General features: G+C 49.3%; 15 non-coding genes across 15 annotated transcripts; all 15 read left to right on the plus strand.

Moving 5' to 3' along the window:
• Positions 1 to 663: 663 nt before the first annotated feature.
• On the plus strand, positions 664 to 745 carry trnal-uag (transfer RNA leucine (anticodon UAG)). The gene has a single exon. It is a non-coding gene; the product is annotated as a tRNA-Leu (tRNA).
• Positions 746 to 1,957: 1,212 nt separating this feature from the next.
• Positions 1,958 to 2,039, plus strand: trnal-uag (transfer RNA leucine (anticodon UAG)). Its single transcript has one exon. It is a non-coding gene; the product is annotated as a tRNA-Leu (tRNA).
• Positions 2,040 to 2,360: 321 nt separating this feature from the next.
• trnal-aag (transfer RNA leucine (anticodon AAG)) lies at positions 2,361 to 2,442 on the plus strand. The gene has a single exon. It is a non-coding gene; the product is annotated as a tRNA-Leu (tRNA).
• Positions 2,443 to 4,179: 1,737 nt separating this feature from the next.
• Positions 4,180 to 4,261, plus strand: trnal-uag (transfer RNA leucine (anticodon UAG)). The gene has a single exon. It is a non-coding gene; the product is annotated as a tRNA-Leu (tRNA).
• A 321-nt stretch (positions 4,262 to 4,582) lies between these two features.
• trnal-aag (transfer RNA leucine (anticodon AAG)) lies at positions 4,583 to 4,664 on the plus strand. Its single transcript has one exon. It is a non-coding gene; the product is annotated as a tRNA-Leu (tRNA).
• An 824-nt stretch (positions 4,665 to 5,488) lies between these two features.
• Positions 5,489 to 5,570, plus strand: trnal-uag (transfer RNA leucine (anticodon UAG)). Its single transcript has one exon. It is a non-coding gene; the product is annotated as a tRNA-Leu (tRNA).
• Positions 5,571 to 6,797: 1,227 nt separating this feature from the next.
• Positions 6,798 to 6,879, plus strand: trnal-uag (transfer RNA leucine (anticodon UAG)). Its single transcript has one exon. It is a non-coding gene; the product is annotated as a tRNA-Leu (tRNA).
• Positions 6,880 to 7,200: 321 nt separating this feature from the next.
• trnal-aag (transfer RNA leucine (anticodon AAG)) lies at positions 7,201 to 7,282 on the plus strand. The gene has a single exon. It is a non-coding gene; the product is annotated as a tRNA-Leu (tRNA).
• An 824-nt stretch (positions 7,283 to 8,106) lies between these two features.
• Positions 8,107 to 8,188, plus strand: trnal-uag (transfer RNA leucine (anticodon UAG)). The gene has a single exon. It is a non-coding gene; the product is annotated as a tRNA-Leu (tRNA).
• Positions 8,189 to 9,415: 1,227 nt separating this feature from the next.
• trnal-uag (transfer RNA leucine (anticodon UAG)) lies at positions 9,416 to 9,497 on the plus strand. The gene has a single exon. It is a non-coding gene; the product is annotated as a tRNA-Leu (tRNA).
• Positions 9,498 to 9,818: 321 nt separating this feature from the next.
• On the plus strand, positions 9,819 to 9,900 carry trnal-aag (transfer RNA leucine (anticodon AAG)). Its single transcript has one exon. It is a non-coding gene; the product is annotated as a tRNA-Leu (tRNA).
• An 824-nt stretch (positions 9,901 to 10,724) lies between these two features.
• trnal-uag (transfer RNA leucine (anticodon UAG)) lies at positions 10,725 to 10,806 on the plus strand. Its single transcript has one exon. It is a non-coding gene; the product is annotated as a tRNA-Leu (tRNA).
• Positions 10,807 to 11,127: 321 nt separating this feature from the next.
• On the plus strand, positions 11,128 to 11,209 carry trnal-aag (transfer RNA leucine (anticodon AAG)). The gene has a single exon. It is a non-coding gene; the product is annotated as a tRNA-Leu (tRNA).
• Positions 11,210 to 12,033: 824 nt separating this feature from the next.
• On the plus strand, positions 12,034 to 12,115 carry trnal-uag (transfer RNA leucine (anticodon UAG)). Its single transcript has one exon. It is a non-coding gene; the product is annotated as a tRNA-Leu (tRNA).
• A 321-nt stretch (positions 12,116 to 12,436) lies between these two features.
• On the plus strand, positions 12,437 to 12,518 carry trnal-aag (transfer RNA leucine (anticodon AAG)). Its single transcript has one exon. It is a non-coding gene; the product is annotated as a tRNA-Leu (tRNA).
• Positions 12,519 to 12,867: the final 349 nt, after the last annotated feature.

The following is a 12,867-nucleotide window of genomic DNA, read 5'->3' on the forward strand; positions in this document are numbered from 1 at the left end:
GACTGTACGATGATGACACGGAAGCTTCGGCGGCTGCGTCACACGTTAGCGAAACGTCAACAGCATGCGCTCGCGTTAAACAAATACCAGTACGCAGGTCGTAGCAGCAAACACACTGTGCATTGATCATGCTGAATTTCTGACACTGTCAGAAAACTATCGTAGGCTATCTTTGGACGAAAGACCGGGAAAACGGCCGTCTTTGAACCTCTCTCATTGTACGACATAGGACCACCGATGAAGAGCCACGATCACTGAAATCGCGACGATTGTTTCACGATGGCAATCTTTCGTCTGGGACAGCCAATAATAGTGCAGTGTATCCCGGGCTTGAGAGTATTGGGAGAATAAAGTGGTTTTGGCATGCAAGAACATCCCACATGTTAATTGGTTTGTCAGAAGCGCTTCCTTTAGATTTCTGTGGGAGCTTTGGGAATCTCACCTAATTTTCGAGTTTAAGCAAACCCCATGGCTTCATTTGTTGTGTCAGATGTACTTTCTAAACGATAGAACTCTGTAGGATTTGGGATCTCCAGGAGTATGACTCAGCACAGCAGGACCTCAAAGGTGTTTCTCTCCCGCCGACGAGATCCTCGAAATCAACTGAGGCTGTCCGTGGAGCTGCACCCACACCGAAACGCACCAGAGAGCCCTTCTCCAAGAGGTAGCGTGGCCGAGCGGTCCAAGGCGCTGGATTTAGGCTCCAGTCTCTCCGGGGGCGTGGGTTCGAATCCCACCGCTGCCAGCAGTGGTTTTAAAGAGGCTCTATTGCCAGCAGTCAGCCAGGCCATCTACGCGCTTTGGAAGTCTCACGTGGACCGTTTCTCAATCAGAAGGCTGCAGCTTCGGCGGGTCGCGTTTGTAGGCTGCATACGTTATAAATACTTTCTTGTTTCAGAATACTAACAAATATCAGGTTGACTCTTATTCTCAGTTAATGGGAAAATTGCTGTAATATGCTTGTGACTTGCGAATGTATTGTTCAGTTAACTTGAATGAAGCTGGCTTGATTCTCGATGCAGCCTGCATATGCGTCCTCCGGACAACCGACACAAGCCCTTTGAGTGGTAGCGTGGCCGAGCGGTCTAAGGCGCTGGATTAAGGCTCCAGTCTCTTCGGGGGCGTGGGTTCGAATCGCACTTTTAAAGAGGCTCAATTGGCAGCAGTCGGGCACTGTATCAGAGATTTCTGTAAAGCCAGGAATACACTGCAGGATTTTTACCCTCCTATAAGATCATTACCTTATCACACTGTGCGTCATAGATCGTTTAAACCCGGGTACGACAGGCATGTAGACTGTACGATGATGACACGGAAGCTTCGGCGGCTGCGTCACACGTTAGCGAAACGTCAACAGCATGCGCTCGCGTTAAACAAATACCAGTACGCAGGTCGTAGCAGCAAACACACTGTGCGTTGATCATGCTGAATTTCTGACACTGTCAGAAAACTATCGTAGGCTATCTTTGGACGAAAGACCGGAAAAACGGCCGTCTTTGAACCTCTCTCATTGTATGACATAGGACCACCGATGAAGAGCCACGATCACTGAAATCGCGACAATTGTTTCACGATGGCAATCTTTCGTCTGGGACAGCCAATAATCGTGCAGTGTATCCCGGGCTTCAGAGTATTGGGAGAATAAAGTGGTTTTGGCATGCAAGAACATCCCACATGTTAATTGGTTTGTCAGAAGCGCTTCCTTTAGATTTCTGTGGGAGCTTTGGGAATCTCACCTAATTTTCGAGTTTAAGCAAACCCCATGGCTTCATTTGTTGTGTCAGATGTACTTTCTAAACGATAGAACTCTGTAGGATTTGGGATCTCCAGGAGTATGACTCAGCACAGCAGGACCTCAAAGGTGTTTCTCTCCCGCCGACGAGATCCTCGAAATCAACTGAGGCTGTCCGTGGAGCTGCACCCACACCGAAACGCACCAGAGAGCCCTTCTCCAAGAGGTAGCGTGGCCGAGCGGTCCAAGGCGCTGGATTTAGGCTCCAGTCTCTCCGGGGGCGTGGGTTCGAATCCCACCGCTGCCAGCAGTGGTTTTAAAGAGGCTCTATTGCCAGCAGTCAGCCAGGCCATCTACGCGCTTTGGAAGTCTCACGTGGACCGTTTCTCAATCAGAAGGCTGCAGCTTCGGCGGGTCGCCTTTGTAGGCTGCGTACGTTATAAATACTTTCTTGTTTCAGAATACTAACAAATATCAGGTTGACTCTTATTCTCAGTTAATGGGAAAATTGCTGTAATATGCTTGTGACTTGCGAATGTATTGTTCAGTTAACTTGAATGAAGCTGGCTTGATTCTCGATGCAGCCTGCATATGCGAGCTCTGGACAACCGACGCAAGTCCTTTAAGTGGTAGCGTGGCCGAGCGGTCTAAGGCGCTGGATTAAGGCTCCAGTCTCTTCGGGGGCGTGGGTTCGAATCCCACCGCTGCCAGGAGCACTTTTAAAGAGGCTCAATTGGCAGCAGTCGGGCACTGTATCAGAGATTTCTGTGAAGCCAGGAATACACTGCAGGATTTTTACCCTCCTATAAGATCATTACCTTATCACACTGTGCGTCATAGATCGTTTAAACCCGGGTACGACAGGCATGTAGACTGTACGATGATGACACGGAAGCTTCGGCGGCTGCGTCACACGTTAGCGAAACGTCAACAGCATGCGCTCGCGTTAAACAAATACCAGTACGCAGGTCGTAGCAGCAAACACACTGTGCGTTGATCATGCTGAATTTCTGACACTGTCAGAAAACTATCGTAGGCCACCGCTACGATTTGGACGAAAGACCGGAAAAACGGCCGTCTTTGAACATCTCTCATTGTATGACATAGGACCACCGATGAAGAGCCACGATCACTGAAATCGCGACGATTGTTTCACGATGGCAATCTTTCGTCTGGGACAGCCAATAATCGTGCAGTGTATCCCGGGCTTCAGAGTATTGGGAGAATAAAGTGGTTTTGGCATGCAAGAACATCCCACATGTTAATTGGTTTGTCAGAAGCGCTTCCTTTAGATTTCTGTGGGAGCTTTGGGAATCTCACCTAATTTTCGAGTTTAAGCAAACCCCATGGCTTCATTTGTTGTGTCAGATGTACTTTCTAAACGATAGAACTCTGTAGGATTTGGGATCTCCAGGAGTATGACTCAGCACAGCAGGACCTCAAAGGTGTTTCTCTCCCGCCGACGAGATCCTCGAAATCAACTGAGGCTGTCCGTGGAGCTGCACCCACACCGAAACGCACCAGAGAGCCCTTCTCCAAGAGGTAGCGTGGCTGAGCGGTCCAAGGCGCTGGATTAAGGCTCCAGTCTCTTCGGGGGCGTAGGTTCAAATCCCACCGCTGCCAGGAGCACTTTTAAAGAGGCTCAATTGGCAGCAGTCGGGCACTGTATCAGAGATTTCTGTAAAGCCAGGAATACACTGCAGGAATTTTGCCCTCCTATAAGATCATTACCTTATCACACTGTGCGTCATAGATCGTTTAAACCCGGGTACGACAGGCATGTAGACTGTACGATGATGACACGGAAGCTTCGGCGGCTGCGTCACACGTTAGCGAAACGTCAACAGCATGCGCTCGCGTTAAACAAATACCAGTACGCAGGTCGTAGCAGCAAACACACTGTGCGTTGATCATGCTGAATTTCTGACACTGTCAGAAAACTATCGTAGGCTATCTTTGGACGAACGACCGGGAAAACGGCCGTCTTTGAACCTCTCTCATTGTACGACATAGGACCACCGATGAAGAGCCACGATCACTGAAATCGCGACGATTGTTTCACGATGGCAATCTTTCGTCTGGGACAGCCAATAATCGTGCAGTGTATCCCGGGCTTCAGAGTATTGGGAGAATAAAGTGATTTTGGCATGCAAGAACATCCCACATGTTAATTGGTTTGTCAGAAGCGCTTCCTTTAGATTTCTGTGGGAGCTTTGGGAATCTCACCTAATTTTCGAGTTTAAGCAAACCCCATGGCTTCATTTGTTGTGTCAGATGTACTTTCTAAACGATAGAACTCTGTAGGATTTGGGATCTCCATGAGTATGACTCAGCACAGCAGGACCTCAAAGGTGTTTCTCTCCCACCGACGAGATCCTCGAAATCAACTGAGGCTGTACGTAGAGCTGCACCCACACCGAAACGCACCAGAGAGCCCTTCTCCAAGAGGTAGCGTGGCCGAGCGGTCCAAGGCGCTGGATGTAGGCTCCAGTCTCTCCGGGGGCGTGGGTTCGAATCCCACCGCTGCCAGCAGTGGTTTTAAAGAGGCTCTATTGCCAGCAGTCAGCCAGGCCATCTACGCGCTTTGGAAGTCTCACGTGGACCGTTTCTCAATCAGAAGGCTGCAGCTTCGGGGGGTCGCGTTTGTAGGCTGCGTACGTTATAAATACTTTCTTGTTTCAGAATACTAACAAATATCAGGTTGACTCTTATTCTCAGTTAATGGGAAAATTGCTGTAATATGCTTGTGACTTGCGAATGTATTGTTCAGTTAACTTGAATGAAGCTGGCTTGATTCTCAATGCAGCCTGCATATGCGACCTCCGGACAACCGATTCAAGCCCTTTAAGTGGTAGTGTGGCCGAGCGGTCTAAGGCGCTGGATTAAGGCTCCAGTCTCTTCGGGGGCGTGGGTTCGAATCCCACTGCTGCCAGGAGCACTTTTAAAGAGGCTCAATTGGCAGCAGTCGGGCACTGTATCAGAGATTTCTGTAAAGCCAGGAATACACTGCAGGATTTTCGCCCTCCTATAAGATCATTACCTTATCACACTGTGCGTCATAGATCGTTTAAACCCGGGTACGACAGGCATGTAGACTGTACGATGATGACACGGAAGCTTCGGCGGCTGCGTCACACGTTAGCGAAACGTCAACAGCATGCGCTCGCGTTAAACAAATACCAGTACGCAGGTCGTAGCAGCAAACACACTGTGCGTTGATCATGCTGAATTTCTGACACTGTCAGAAAACTATCGTAGGCTATCTTTGGACGAACGACCGGGAAAACGGCCGTCTTTGAACCTCTCTCATTGTACGACATAGGACCACCGATGAAGAGCCACGATCACTGAAATCGCGACGATTGTTTCACGATGGCAATCTTTCGTCTGGGACAGCCAATAATCGTGCAGTGTATCCCGGGCTTCAGAGTATTGGGAGAATAAAGTGGTTTTGGCATGCAAGAACATCCCACATGTTAATTGGTTTGTCAGAAGCGCTTCCTTTAGATTTCTGTGGGAGCTTTGGGAATCTCACCTAATTTTCGAGTTTAAGCAAACCCCATGGCTTCATTTGTTGTGTCAGATGTACTTTCTAAACGATAGAACTCTGTAGGATTTGGGATCTCCAGGAGTATGACTCAGCACAGCAGGACCTCAAAGGTGTTTCTCTCCCGCCGACGAGATCCTCGAAATCAACTGAGGCTGTCCGTGGAGCTGCACCCACACCGAAACGCACCAGAGAGCCCTTCTCCAAGAGGTAGCGTGGCCGAGCGGTCCAAGGCGCTGGATTTAGGCTCCAGTCTCTCCGGGGGCGTGGGTTCGAATCCCACCGCTGCAAGCAGTGGTTTTAAAGAGGCTCTATTGCCAGCAGTCAGCCAGGCCATCTACGCGCTTTGGAAGTCTCACGTGGACCGTTTCTCAATCAGAAGGCTGCAGCTTCGGGGGGTCGCGTTTGTAGGCTGCGTACGTTATAAATACTTTCTTGTTTCAGAATACTAACAAATATCAGGTTGACTCTTATTCTCAGTTAATGGGAAAATTGCTGTAATATGCTTGTGACTTGCGAATGTATTGTTCAGTTAACTTGAATGAAGCTGGCTTGATTCTCGATGCAGCCTGCATATGCGAGCTCCGGACAACCGACGCAAGCCAATTAAGTGGTAGCGTGGCCGAGCGGTCTAAGGTGCTGGATTAAGGCTCCAGTCTCTTCGGGGGCGTGTGTTCGAATCCCACCGCTGCCAGGAGCACTTTTAAAGAGGCTCAATTGGCAGCAGTCGGGCACTGTATCAGAGATTTCTGTAAAGCCAGGAATACACTGCAGGATTTTTACCCTCCTATAAGATCATTACCTTATCACACTGTGCGTCATAGATCGTTTAAACCCGGGTACGACAGGCATGTAGACTGTACGATGATGACACGGAAGCTTCGGCGGCTGCGTCACACGTTAGCGAAACGTCAACAGCATGCGCTCGCGTTAAACAAATACCAGTACGCAGGTCGTAGCAGCAAACACACTGTGCGTTGATCATGCTGAATTTCTGACACTGTCAGAAAACTATCGTAGGCTATCTTTGGACGAAAGATCGGGAAAACGGCCGTCTTTGAACCTCTCTCATTGACCGACATAGGACCACCGATGAAGAGCCACGATCACTGAAATCGCGACGATTGTTTCACGATGGCAATCTTTCGTCTGGGACAGCCAATAATCGTGCAGTGTATCCCGGGCTTCAGAGTATTGGGAGAATAAAGTGGTTTTGGCATGCAAGAACATCCCACATGTTAATTGGTTTGTCAGAAGCGCTTCCTTTAGATTTCTGTGGGAGCTTTGGGAATCTCACCTAATTTTCGAGTTTAAGCAAACCCCATGGCTTCATTTGTTGTGTCAGATGTACTTTCTAAACGATAGAAGTCTGTAGGATTTGGGACCTCCAGGAGTATGACTCAGCACAGCAGGACCTCAAAGGTGTTTCTCTCCCGCCGACGAGATCCTCGAAATCAACTGAGGCTGTCCGTGGAGCTGCACCCACACCGAAACGCACCAGAGAGCCCTTCTCCAAGAGGTAGCGTGGCCGAGCGGTCCAAGGCGCTGGATTTAGGCTCCAGTCTCTCCGGGGGCGTGGGTTTGAATCCCACCGCTGCCAGCAGTGGTTTTAAAGAGGCTCTATTGCCAGCAGTCAGCCAGGCCATCTACGCGCTTTGGAAGTCTCACGTGGACCGTTTCTCAATCAGAAGGCTGCAGCTTCGGGGGGTCGCGTTTGTAGGCTGCGTACATTATAAATACTTTCTTGTTTCAGAATACTAACAAATATCAGGTTGACTCTTATTCTCAGTTAATGGGAAAATTGCTGTAATATGCTTGTGACTTGCGAATGTATTGTTCAGTTAACTTGAATGAAGCTGGCTTGATTCTCGATGCAGCCTGCATATGCGAGCTCCGGACAACCGACGCAAGCCCTTTAAGTGGTAGTGTGGCCGAGCGGTCTAAGGCGCTGGATTAAGGCTCCAGTCTCTTCGGGGGCGTGGGTTCGAATCCCACCGCTGCCAGGAGCACTTTTAAAGAGGCTCAATTGGCAGCAGTCGGGCAGTGTATCAGAGATTTCTGTAAAGCCAGGAATACACTGCAGGATTTTTGCCCTCCTATAAGATCATTACCTTATCACACTGTGCGTTATAGATCGTTTAAACCCGGGTACGACAGGCATGTAGACTGTACGATGATGACACGGAAGCTTCGGCGGCTGCGTCACACGTTAGCGAAACGTCAACAGCATGCGCTCGCGTTAAACAGATACCAGTACGCAGGTCGTAGCAGCAAACACACTGTGCGTTGATCATGCTGAATTTCTGACACTGTCAGAAAACTATCGTAGGCTATTTTTGGACGAAAGACCGGGAAAACGGCCGTCTTTGAACCTCTCTCATTGTACGACATAGGACCACCGATGAAGAGCCACGATCACTGAAATCGCGACGATTGTTTCACGATGGCAATCTTTCGTCTGGGACAGCCAATAATCGTGCAGTGTATCCCGGGCTTCAGAGTATTGGGAGAATAAAGTGGTTTTGGCATGCAAGAACATCCCACATGTTAATTGGTTTGTCAGAAGCGCTTCCTTTAGATTTCTGTGGGAGCTTTGGGAATCTCACCTAATTTTCGAGTTTAAGCAAACCCCATGGCTTCATTTGTTGTGTCAGATGTACTTTCTAAACGATAGAAGTCTGTAGGATTTGGGATCTCCAGGAGTATGACTCAGCACAGCAGGACCTCAAAGGTGTTTCTCTCCCGCCGACGAGATCCTCGAAATCAACTGAGGCTGTCCGTGGAGCTGCACCCACACCGAAACGCACCAGAGAGCCCTTCTCCAAGAGGTAGCGTGGCCGAGCGGTCCAAGGCGCTGGATTTAGGCTCCAGTCTCTCCGGGGGCGTGGGTTCGAATCCCACCGCTGCAAGCAGTGGTTTTAAAGAGGCTCTATTGCCAGCAGTCAGCCAGGCCATCTACGCGCTTTGGAAGTCTCACGTGGACCGTTTCTCAATCAGAAGGCTGCAGCTTCGGGGGGTCGCGTTTGTAGGCTGCGTACGTTATAAATACTTTCTTGTTTCAGAATACTAACAAATATCAGGTTGACTCTTATTCTCAGTTAATGGGAAAATTGCTGTAATATGCTTGTGACTTGCGAATGTATTGTTCAGTTAACTTGAATGAAGCTGGCTTGATTCTCGATGCAGCCTGCATATGCGTCCTCCGGACAACCGACGCAGGCTCTTTAAGTGGTAGCGTGGCCGAGCGGTCTAAGGCGCTGGATTAAGGCTCCAGTCTCTTCGGGGGCGTGTGTTCGAATCCCACCGCTGCCAGGAGCACTTTTAAAGAGGCTCAATTGGCAGCAGTCGGGCACTGTATCAGAGATTTCTGTAAAGCCAGGAATACACTGCAGGATTTTTACCCTCCTATAAGATCATTACCTTATCACACTTTTCGTCATAGATCGTTTAAACCCGGGTACGACAGGCATGTAGACTGTACGATGATGACACGGAAGCTTCGGCGGCTGTGTCACATGTTAGCGAAACGTCAACAGCATGCGCTCGCGTTAAACAAATACCAGTACGCAGGTCGTAGCAGCAAACACACTGTGCGTTGATCATGCTGAATTTCTGACACTGTCAGAAAACTATCGTAGGCTATCTTTGGACGAAAGACCGGGAAAACGGCCGTCTTTGAACCTCTCTCATTGTACGACATAGGACCACCGATGAAGAGCCACGATCACTGAAATCGCGACGATTGTTTCACGATGGCAATCTTTCGTCTGGGACAGCCAATAATCGTGCAGTGTATCCCGGGCTTCAGAGTATTGGGAGAATAAAGTGGTTTTGGCATGCAAGAACATCCCACATGTTAATTGGTTTGTCAGAAGCGCTTCCTTTAGATTTCTGTGGGAGCTTTGGGAATCTCACCTAATTTTCGAGTTTAAGCAAACCCCATGGCTTCATTTGTTGTGTCAGATGTACTTTCTAAACGATAGAACTCTGTAGGATTTGGGATCTCCAGGAGTATGACTCAGCACAGCAGGACCTCAAAGGTGTTTCTCTCCCGCCGACGAGATCCTCGAAATCAACTGAGGCTGTCCGTGGAGCTGCACCCACACCGAAACGCACCAGAGAGCCTTTCTCCAAGAGGTAGCGTGGCCGAGCGGTCCAAGGCGCTGGATTTAGGCTCCAGTCTCTCCGGGGGCGTGGGTTTGAATCCCACCGCTGCCAGCAGTGGTTTTAAAGAGGCTCTATTGCCAGCAGTCAGCCAGGCCATCTACGCGCTTTGGAAGTCTCACGTGGACCGTTTCTCAATCAGAAGGCTGCAGCTTCGGGGGGTCGCGTTTGTAGGCTGCGTACATTATAAATACTTTCTTGTTTCAGAATACTAACAAATTTTAGGTTGACTCTTATTCTCAGTTAATGGGAAAATTGCTGTAATATGCTTGTGACTTGCGAATGTATTGTTCAGTTAACTTGAATGAAGCTGGCTTGATTCTCGATGCAGCCTGCATATGCGTCCTCCGGACAACCGACACAAGCCCTTTGAGTGGTAGCGTGGCCGAGCGGTCTAAGGCGCTGGATTAAGGCTCCAGTCTCTTCGGGGGCGTGGGTTCGAATCCCACCGCTGCCAGGAACACTTTTAAAGAGGCTCAATTGGCAGCAGTCGGGCACTGTATCAGAGATTTCTGTAAAGCCAGGAATACACTGCAGGATTTTCGCCCTCCTATAAGATCATTACCTTATCACACTGTGCGTCATAGATCGTTTAAACCCGGGTACGACAGGCATGTAGACTGTACGATGATGACACGGAAGCTTCGGCGGCTGCAGCACACGTTAGCGAAAAGTCAACAGCATGCGCTCGCGTTAAACAAATACCAGTACGCAGGTCGTAGCAGCAAACACACTGTGCGTTGATCATGCTGAATTTCTGACACTGTCAGAAAACTATCGTAGGCTATCTTTGGACGAAAGACCGGGAAAACGGCCGTCTTTGAACCTCTCTCATTGTACGACATAGGACCACCGATGAAGAGCCACGATCACTGAAATCGCGACGATTGTTTCACGATGGCAATCTTTCGTCTGGGACAGCCAATAATCGTGCAGTGTATCCCGGGCTTCAGAGTATTGGGAGAATAAAGTGGTTTTGGCATGCAAGAACATCCCACATGTTAATTGGTTTGTCAGAAGCGCTTCCTTTAGATTTCTGTGGGAGCTTTGGGAATCTCACCTAATTTTCGAGTTTAAGCAAACCCCATGGCTTCATTTGTTGTGTCAGATGTACTTTCTAAACGATAGAACTCTGTAGGATTTGGGATCTCCAGGAGTATGACTCAGCACAGCAGGACCTCAAAGGTGTTTCTCTCCCGCTGACAAGATCCTCGAAATCAACTGAGGCTGTCCGTGGAGCTGCACCCACACCGAAACGCACCAGAGAGCCCTTCTCCAAGAGGTAGCGTGGCCGAGCGGTCCAAGGCGCTGGATTTAGGCTCCAGTCTCTCCGGGGGCGTGGGTTCGAATCCCACCGCTGCCAGCAGTGGTTTTAAAGAGGCTCTATTGCCAGCAGTCAGCCAGGCCATCTACGCGCTTTGGAAGTCTCACGTGGACCGTTTCTCAATCAGAAGGCTGCAGCTTCGGGGGGTCGCGTTTGTAGGCTGCGTAAGTTATAAATACTTTCTTGTTTCAGAATACTAACAAATATCAGGTTGACTCTTATTCTCAGGTAATGGGAAAATTGCTGTAATATGCTTGTGACTTGCGAATGTATTGTTCAGTTAACTTGAATGAAGCTGGCTTGATTCTCGATGCAGCCTGCATATGCGAGCTCCGGACACCCGACGCAAACCCTTTGAGTGGTAGCGTGGCCGAGCGGTCTAAGGCGCTGGATTAAGGCTCCAGTCTCTTCGGGGGCGTGGGTTCGAATCCCACCTCTGCCAGGAGCACTTTTAAAGAGGCTCAATTGGCAGCAGTCGGGCACTGTATCAGAGATTTCTGTAAAGCCAGGAATACACTGCAGGATTTTTACCCTCCTATAAGATCATTACCTTATCACACTGTGCGTCATAGATCGTTTAAACCCGGGTACGACAGGCATGTAGACTGTACGATGATGACACGGAAGCTTCGGCGGCTGCGTCACACGTTAGCGAAACGTCAACAGCATGCGCTCGCGTTAAACAAATACCAGTACGCAGGTCGTAGCAGCAAACACACTGTGCGTTGATCATGCTGAATTTCTGACACTGTCAGAAAACTATCGTAGGCTATCTTTGGACGAAAGACCGGAAAAACGGCCGTCTTTGAACCTCTCTCATTGTATGACATAGGACCACCGATGAAGAGCCACGATCACTGAAATCGCGACAATTGTTTCACGATGGCAATCTTTCGTCTGGGACAGCCAATAATCGTGCAGTGTATCCCGGGCTTCAGAGTATTGGGAGAATAAAGTGGTTTTGGCATGCAAGAACATCCCACATGTTAATTGGTTTGTCAGAAGCGCTTCCTTTAGATTTCTGTGGGAGCTTTGGGAATCTCACCTAATTTTCGAGTTTAAGCAAACCCCATGGCTTCATTTGTTGTGTCAGATGTACTTTCTAAACGATAGAACTCTGTAGGATTTGGGATCTCCAGGAGTATGACTCAGCACAGCAGGACCTCAAAGGTGTTTCTCTCCCGCCGACGAGATCCTCGAAATCAACTGAGGCTGTCCGTGGAGCTGCACCCACACCGAAACGCACCAGAGAGCCCTTCTCCAAGAGGTAGCGTGGCCGAGCGGTCCAAGGCGCTGGATTTAGGCTCCAGTCTCTCCGGGGGCGTGGGTTCGAATCCCACCGCTGCCAGCAGTGGTTTTAAAGAGGCTCTATTGCCAGCAGTCAGCCAGGCCATCTACGCGCTTTGGAAGTCTCACGTGGACCGTTTCTCAATCAGAAGGCTGCAGCTTCGGCGGGTCGCCTTTGTAGGCTGCGTACGTTATAAATACTTTCTTGTTTCAGAATACTAACAAATATCAGGTTGACTCTTATTCTCAGTTAATGGGAAAATTGCTGTAATATGCTTGTGACTTGCGAATGTATTGTTCAGTTAACTTGAATGAAGCTGGCTTGATTCTCGATGCAGCCTGCATATGCGAGCTCTGGACAACCGACGCAGGCCCTTTAAGTGGTAGCGTGGCTGAGCGGTCTAAGGCGCTGGATTAAGGCTCCAGTCTCTTCGGGGGCGTGGGTTCGAATCCCACCGCTGCCAGGAGCACTTTTAAAGAGGCTCAATTGGCAGCAGTCGGGCACTGTATCAGAGATTTCTGTGAAGCCAGGAATACACTGCAGGATTTTTACCCTCCTATAAGATCATTACCTTATCACACTGTGCGTCATAGATCGTTTAAACCCGGGTACGACAGGCATGTAGACTGTACGATGATGACACGGAAGCTTCGGCGGCTGCGTCACACGTTAGCGAAACGTCAACAGCATGCGCTCGCGTTAAACAAATACCAGTACGCAGGTCGTAGCAGCAAACACACTGTGCGTTGATCATGCTGAATTTCTGACACTGTCAGAAAACTATCGTAGGCCACCGCTACGATTTGGACGAA

The sequence above is a fragment of the Paramisgurnus dabryanus genome, chromosome 1, assembly GCF_030506205.2.
Source record: "Paramisgurnus dabryanus chromosome 1, PD_genome_1.1, whole genome shotgun sequence".
In the NCBI taxonomy this organism is placed as follows: Eukaryota; Metazoa; Chordata; class Actinopteri; order Cypriniformes; family Cobitidae; genus Paramisgurnus; species Paramisgurnus dabryanus.